This window comes from Leopardus geoffroyi, chromosome C2, assembly GCF_018350155.1.
Source record: "Leopardus geoffroyi isolate Oge1 chromosome C2, O.geoffroyi_Oge1_pat1.0, whole genome shotgun sequence".
NCBI lineage: Eukaryota > Metazoa > Chordata > Mammalia > Carnivora > Felidae > Leopardus > Leopardus geoffroyi.
Window position 1 is genome coordinate 156,768,621 of NC_059333.1, and position 8,880 is coordinate 156,777,500.

At 41.5% G+C, this 8,880-nt stretch overlaps 1 pseudogene; it reads right to left on the reverse strand.

Moving 5' to 3' along the window:
* Window positions 1–6,621: 6,621 nt before the first annotated feature.
* LOC123610426 overlaps window positions 6,622–8,880 on the reverse strand; it is a 19,077-nt pseudogene continuing 16,818 nt past the window's right edge.

Sequence of the window (8,880 nt, forward strand, 5' to 3'; positions counted from 1 at the left end):
AATGATAGTATTGAATAACTGGAAAACTTAAGGGAATCACCAGAAAAAATATTGTGAGCCACAAGATAATTGAGTTAATAGGTGAAAGCACTAATACATAAAACTCAATTACACTTACGTTTGCAAATAACCATTAGTTAGAAGATGTGAGGGAAAAACAGACCCGCATTTTGAAAGAGCATGAAAAACTCCTAATTAAGATACATATTATATATCTGAAATATATAGGATTTAGTGATTCGTCACTTACATATAACATCCAGTGCTCATCCCAACAAGCGCCCCTCTTAATGCCTATGACCCATTTAGCCCACTCAAAATTCCTCCAGCAACCTTCAGTTTGTTCTCTGTATTCAAGAGTCTTTTATGGTTTGCCTCCCTCTCTTTTTATCTTATTTTCCCCTCCCTTCCTCTATGTTTATCTGGAAAAACCCCACTTAAAAAAATGTTTATTTATTTTGAGATCGAGTACAAGAGGGGGAGAAGGGCAGAGAGAGGGAGGAGAGAGAGAATCCCAAGCAAGCTCCTGCTTGGGGCTCTATCCCTCTCTCTCTCAAAAAAAAAAAGGGGGGGCGGGGGGATGGAATTTAGCCTATATTAAAGATGGCTTTTTAAATCAAATGAGGGATACATTAAATTTCTTATTTAAGGAGTCAACCAAATGGACTGCCCTCTGGGGGAGAAAAATTAAGCTTTGATTCTTATGTCACACCATACGTGGTTAAACTTCCAAAAGATTGGAATATAGATTCCAAAAGATAGGAATATAGATTCCTATATTTAGGAGCGCTTGGGTGGCTCAGTTGGTTGAGGTTGATTTTGGCTTAGGTCATGATCTTCTGGTTCGTGGTATACAAATCCCACGTTGGTCTCTGGGCTGAGAGTGCAAAGCCTGCTTGGTCTGCTCTCTTCTTCTCTCTCTGCCTTTCTTTCTGTCTCTCTCTCTCTCTCTCTGTCTCTCACAAATAAACATTTTTAAAAATGGGCAAAAGTTTTAAAAAAAAGATAAAGTATTTAAATGTAAAAATTGGAACTATAGAAGTTCTAATAGGAAACACAGGAGAATTTCTTCATAATTTGACATTGGCAATGCCTTTCTGAAAATTCAGGAGACCTAAACAGATTAATAAATTCAGCTTTGTGAATATAAAAATGTGCACGACACAGACATCACCAAAAGAAAAATCGGAAGACAGACAACAAATAGGCGAAAATATTTCTATGCAGTTGAACTCGTTCTCTAATAACTCAAGTGACACATGGATTCTCAGTACTTTTCTATCTGGTGGAAATATTTAATAATGGAAAGTTAATTAATTAATGGATATTCGTACTATGGAATGTGATTAAAAAGAACGCTTTTGGTGTCCTGGAAGTGAAGGGGCCATGTTGGTGGGTGACCCTGGGAAAGGTACCAGGCGAGAGGCGAATCGGGAGGAGTGGTAGTGCGTGCAGTCCACGGGTGAGAGATGGCAGGCTCTGGTGAGCGCAAAGGCAAGAAGGATTTTATGACAATGGCATGGGCACGGCCATTGATTTTGTGCTCTCCAATGCCAGGCTAGTGCTGGGGGTGGGCGGAGCAGCCATGCTGGGCATCGCCACACTGGCAGGTAAGCAGATGAGCCCATAGGAGAGCTCGGCAAGTCTACTTCTAGGTTTCCACCCTGAAGAAATAGGTGGCAATACAAATAAATCTATCCCAAAGTACGATGGGGCGATCAGTGCCCCTACCAGCCCCACCCGCCTGAGCCATTCAGGGAAATTCATATCTTTCAGTACTCACCCTAAACATCAATGGACTCGATGCTCCAGTCACAAGACATAGGGTAACAGAATGGATAAGAAAACAAGATCCATCCACATGCTGTTTACAAGAGACCCACTTTAGACCTAAAGACACCTGCAGATTGGAAGTAAGGGGATGGAGAACCATCTATCATGCTAATGGTCAACAAAAGAAAGCCAGAGTAGCCATACTTATATCAGACAATCTAGACTTTAACGTTTATTTATTTTTGAGACAGAGAGAGACAGAGCATGAACGGGGGAGGGGCAGAGAGAGACGGAGACACAGAATTGGAAGCAGGCTCCAGGCTCTGAGCCATCAGTCCAGAGCCCGACGCGGGGCTCGAACTCGCGGACCGCGAGATCATGACCTGAGCTGAAGTCGGACGCTTAACCGACTGAGCCACCCAGGTGCCCCCAATCTAGACTTTAAAATAAAGACTGTATCAAGAGACGCAGAAGGGCATTATATCATAATCAAGGGGTCTATAGACCAAGAAGACCTAACAATTGTAAACATTTATGCACCAAATGTGATAGCACCCAAATATATAAATCAATTAATCACAACCATCAAGAAACTCATTGACAGTAATACTGGAATAATAGGAGATTTCAACACCACACTCACAGCAATGGACAGATCATCTAATCAAAAAATCAACAAGGAAACAATGGCTTTGAATGACACACTGGACCAGATGGACTTAACAGATATATTCAGAACATTTCATCCTAAAGCAGCAGAATATACATTCTTCTCCAGTGCGCATGGAACGTTCTCCAGAATAGACCACATACTGGGACACAAATCAGCCCTGAGTAAGTACAAAAAGATCGAGATCATACTGTGCATATTTTCAGACCACAATGCTATGAAACTCGAAATCAACCACAAGAAAAAATTTGGAAAGGTAACAAATACTTGGAGACTGAAGGACATCCTACTAAAGAATGAATGGGCTAACCAAGCAGTTAAAGAGGAAATTAAAAAGTAGATGGAAGTCAATGAAAATGATAACACCAAAACCGAAAACCTCTGGGACACAGCAAAGGTGGTCATTGGAGGAAAGTATATAGCAATCCAGGCCTTCCTAAACAAGGAAGAAAGATCTCAGATACACAACCTAACCTTACACCTTAAAGAGCTGGAAAAAGAACACCAAATAAAACCCAAAAACAGCAGAAGACAGAAAATAATAAAGATTAGAGCAGAAATCAATGTTATCAAAACCAAAAAAAAAAAAAAAAAAAAAAAAGTAGAACAGATCAATGAAACCAGAAGCTGGTTCTTTGAAAGAATTAACAAAATTGATAAACCACTAGCCAGTTTGATCGAGAAGAAAAAGGAAAGGACCCAAATAAGCAAAATCAAGAATGAAAGAGGAGAGATCACAACCAACACAACAGAAATAAAAACAATAATAAGAGAATATTATGAGCAATTGTATGTCAATAAAATGGGCAATCTGGAAGAAATGGACAAATTCCTAGAAACAGATATACTACCAAAACTGAAACAGGAAGAAATAGGAAATTTGAACAGACCCATAACCAGTAAGGAAATCGAATTAGTAATCAAAAATCTCCCAAAAAAAAAAGAGTCCAGGGCCAGATGGCTTTCCAGGGGAATTCTACCAAACATTTAAGGAAGAGTTAACAGTTATTCTCTTGATATTTTTTGTTCCAAAAAATAGAAATGGAAGGAAAACTTCCAAACTCTTTCTATAAAGCCAGGATTACCTTGATTCCAAAACCAGACAGAGACCCCACTAAAAAGGAGAACTATAGACCAATTGCATCCTGATTAACATGGATGCAAATATCCTCAACAAGATATTAACCAACTGGATCCAACAATACATTTAAAAAATTATTCACCACGACCAAGCATCTGCAGGGCTGGTTCAATATCTGCAAAAACAATTAACGTGATTCATCACATCAATAAAAGAAAGGACAAGAACCATATGATCCTCTCAATAGATGCAGAGAAAGCATTTGACAAACTACAGCAACTTTCTTCATAAAAACCCTCAAGAAAGTAGGGATAGGAGGAGCATACCTTGAGATCATAAAAGCCATATATGAACGACCCAACGCTAATATCATCCTCAATGGGGAAAATCTGAGAGCTTTCCCCCTCAGGTCAGGAACAAGACAGGGATGTCCACTCTCACCACTGTTATTCAACACGGTATCGGAAGTCTTAGCCTCTGCAATCAGACAACACAAAGAAATAAAAGACATCCAAATCGGCCAGGAGGCGGTCGAACTTTCACTCTTCGCAGATGACATGATACTCTATATGGAAAACCCAAAAGATTCCACCAAAAAACTGCTAGAACTGGTTCATGAATTCAGCAAAGTTGCAGGATATAAAATCAACACACAGAAATTGGTTGCATTCCTATACACCAACAATGAAGTGACAGAAAGAGAAATCAAAGAATCGATCCCATTTACAGTTGCACCAAAAACCATAAAATACCTAGGAATAAATCTAACCAAAGAGGTGAAAAATCTATACACTGAAAACTATAGAAATCTTTTTTTTTTTTTTTAATTTTTTTTTCAACATTTTTTATTTATTTTTGGGACAGAGAGAGACAGAGCATGAATGGGGGAGGGGCAGAGAGAGAGGGAGACACAGAATCGGAAACAGGCTCCAGGCTCTGAGCCATCAGCCCAGAGCCTGACACGGGGCTTGAACTCACGGACCGCGAGATCGTGACCTGGCTGAAGTCGGACGCTTAACCGACTGCGCCACCCAGGCGCCCCTGAAAACTAAAGAAATCTTATAAAGAAATTGAAGAAGACACAAAGAAATGGAAAAAGATCCCATGCTCCTGGATAGGAAGAACAAATATTGTTAAAATGTCAATACTACCCAAAGCAATCTACGTATTCAATACAATCCCTATCAAAGTAACACCAGCATTTTTCACAGAGCCGGAACAAATAACCCTAAAATTTGTATGGAACCAGAAAAGACCCCGAATAGCCACGGCAATCTTGAAAAAGAAAACCAAAGCAGGAGGCATCACAATCCCAGACCTCAAGCTATACCACAAAGCTGTAATCATCAAGACAGTATGGTACTGGCACAAGAACAGACACTCAGATCGATGGAACAGAATAGAGAACCGAGAAATGGACCCACAAACGTATGGCCAACTAATCTTTGACAAAGCAGGAAAGAATATCCCATGGAATAAAGACAGTCTCTCCAGCATGTGGTTCTGGGAAAACTGGACAGCGACATGCAAAAGAATGAACCTGGACCTCTTTGTTACAGCATACACAAAAATAAACTCAAAATGGATGAAATACCTCAATGTAAGAAAGGAAGCCATCAAAATCCTCAAGGAGAAAGCAGGCAAAAACCTCTCTGATCTTGGCCGCAGCAACTTCTTACTCAACACGTCTCCAGAGGCAAGGGCAACAAAAGCAAAAATGAACTATTGGGACCTTGTTTAAATAAAAAGCTTCTGCACAGTGAAGGAAACAATCATCAAAACTAAAAGGCAACCGACAAATGGAAATGACATATCAGATAAAGGGTTAGTATCCAAAATCTACAAAGAACTTATCAAACTCAACACCCAAAAAACAAATAATCCAGTGAAGAAATGGGCAAAAGACATGAATAGCCACTTCTCCAAAGAAGATATCCAGATGGCCAACTGACACATGAAAAAATGCTCAACATCACTCATCATCAGGGAAATACACATCAAAACCACAATGAGATACCACCTCACACCTGTCAGAATGGCTAACATGAACAACTCAGGAAACAACAGATGCTGGCGAGGAAGTGGAGAAAGAGGATCTCTTTTTCATTGTTGGTGGAAATGCAAGCTGGTGCAGCCACTCTGGAAAACAGTATGGAGGTTCCTCAAAAAACTAAAAATAGAACTACCCTACAACCTAGCAGTTACACTACTAGGTATTTATCCAAAGAATACAGGTGTGCTGTTTCGAAGGGACACATGCACCCCCATGTTTACAGCAGCACTATCAACAATAGCCAAAGTATGGAAAGAACCCAAATGTCTACTGATGGATGAATGGATAAAGAAGATGTGGTGTGTATATACAATGGAGTATTACTCGGCAATCAAAAAGAATGAAATCTCACCATTTGCAACTACGTGGATGGAACTGTAGGCTCTTATGCTAAGTGAAATCAGTCAGTCAGAGAAAGACAAAAATCATATGACTTCACTTATATGAGGACTTTAAGAGACAAAACAGATGAACATAAGGGAAGGGAAACAAAAATAATCTAAAAACAGGGAAGGGGACAAAACAGAAGAGACTCAAATATGGAGAACAAACTGAGGGTTACTGGAGGGGTTGTGGGAGGCGGGATGGGCTAAACGGGTCAGAGGCACTAAGGAATCTACCTCTGAAATCATTGTTACCTCTGAAATCTACCTCTGAAATCATATGCTAATTTGGATGTAAATTTTAAAAAATAAAAAAAATAAAGTTAAAAAAAAAGAATGCTTTTCAGCTACATACCTATTATCATGCAGAAATGTCCATGATATATTAATAGCTTTTTATTTTATGTATTTATTTTTTAGACCGAATTACATATATATATATATATCAAGTTATTGAAATGGTGACTCCATGTAGATGTAGTTTTTTCCTTAAAGATGGCACCCGCAGGTACAAAGATGCAGAGATGTGTAGAGCTTTCAGCTGTTTATTTGAAAAGATTCTTTTTTTTTTCCCCCAGGGAGAGCGGGGGGAGGGGGCAGAGGCAGAGGAAGAGAGTATCCCAACCAGGCCCCACACTCAGCTTGGAGCTCCACGCACGGCTTGATCCCATGACCCTGGGATCACGATCTGAGCCGAGATCAAGAGTCAGACGCTCAACTTACTGAGCCACCCAGGCGCCCAGAAAAGATTGGGTTTCCTCATCCGGCTGAAGATTCACAAATTCTCCATAATCAAACGTGTCTTTGATTTAGATGACTAACGAAATTTCTAGTAACTTGGCTGGGATCTCCCCAGGGAAGAGACACACAAATAGGACACATCACAGGAACTCTCTGAAATAGGGGATTACTGGTACAATTATCCCGTAAACGCCATCAGGTAAAATCTGATTCTCGACACAAGGGGCACTTAAAGGTGGGAGGCCCAGAGGAACTTGTACTCTCTTGAGAAGTTTCTGTGTTGTCAGATGGAGACGTTTCACTCCTATTACTGTTCCCTACTGAATCGTGAGAGCTCTGAAAGCTTGGAATGATAGAGGAAACACCATATTCATCTTGGTATTTCTTACCAGATATGTAACGATGTCTCATGTCTCAGAATTTAATCTGGTTTGCACAGTATCTGCAGCTACTGGAAAACTTCCTCATGACAATTTGAAGGTCTATGGCCCATTTAGGACCAACAGTCTCTCTCTCTCTCTCTCTTCCAGTCACACTTCCACGACAGAGGGGACAATGTGTTCTGCTTTCTCTCACTGCAGTCAGGAAACATTTTCTACAGAAAACTTGCTGACTGGCCGGGTCCTTGCGGGTGTTTTGTGCACCTGCTGACCAACAGGGCGGTAGAAATCATCCTCAGTGTAGGACGTGGCCGCCGAGAGCTCCTCAGCCACGGAGGGGGATGGGGGGCCAAGGCAATGGCAGTCCCCGACTCTCTACACGAACTACTAACAGCATGTTTAAAACCTGGAAGGATAAACCTCGAACTTAGCCCCCAAATCGTTAGCCATTAAAAAAAATTCTCCCCAGATTTATCGAGCTATTATTGATGTTAGTCATTTCATAGAAGGAAGAATTACACTTTATACTTTCTAGGCTTCTTTGTTTCTTTAAACAAACACGCATCACTTTCATAATCTGCCAGAACAATGGACATATTTCCATTTTAGAAAATAAAAGGAGATCTTTGTGGTTATGGGAAGCTAAGGAACCGCAGAGAGAGATTCTAAAAAGAGGGCTCACGGGTGAGGTGAGCAGGGGGACGCTCAGCCTGACACGACACCTGCCTGCAGAGGTCTCGGTGCTTTGCCGAAGATGCTGACGTCAGCGCTGGGAATGGGCATTAGGGTTCACAGTGTGCGGTGTGTGCAAGTTGGCATTAGAAGCCTGCAGAACGTTTTTTTTTGATCACATGGAGATAAACGAGACTCTGATTGGGGCCCAGCGAGGCAGGAGAACTGTGCAGCCTCCTCTCCATGGTTGCCTTGGTTGGAGGGAGGGATGCTTCCTAATTTTGATGACACCACCATGAAAACATCACATGCAAATAAAGCGAACAGTGGTTCAGGTGATGCGCTTTGTGGTCCAGCTGGGCTCTTCTCGGGGGGATAACTGAGGAGGAGTCAGACGGGGCTCACGCAGTGGACAAGGAGGGAACTTATGAGGGAATGCGTTTGAACTGTGCGTTCTTGGGGTCACAGAACTGCTGAGCAGTTCACTGGAAGCCTTCTAATTAAGGTGCAGCAAAAATTCACAGTTTGGGGGTCCTCCTGCTTTCCAAAACTTACCGAGACGACAGATAACGTGCAACAAGAGAGATTCAAAAGATGGTTTTGGAGGCGCCTGGGTGGCTCAGTCGGTTGAGTGTCTGACTTCGGCTCAGGTCATGTTCTCACGGTTCGTGGGTTCGAGCCCCGTGTCGGGCTCTGTGCTGACAGCGCGGAGTCTGGAGCCTGCTTCGGATTCTGTGTCTCCTTCTCTCTCTGCCCCTCCCCAGCTTGTGTTCCCTCTTTCTCTCAAAAATAAACAAACATTAAAAAAAAAAAAAAAAGATGGTCCCATACAAGAGCTACGTTGGGAAAACGAACTGACACTTATTTAAAAGTTGAACGTATACCTACTGTGCAATCAGGGAGTCTACACCTAGGTATTTCCTCAAGTGAAAGGAAGATCTCAGTAGATCTCAGTCTATAAAAAGCTCTATTCTAGAATGTTCATACCATCGTACTTCATGGTGAAGGACTGAATGCCTTCTCCTTCAGAAGATCAGGAACGAGACAAGTATGTCTGCTCTTGCCACTTCCATTCATGTTGTACCTGAGGTTCTCGGCAGGGAAACAAAGGCAAGAAAAAGCAACAA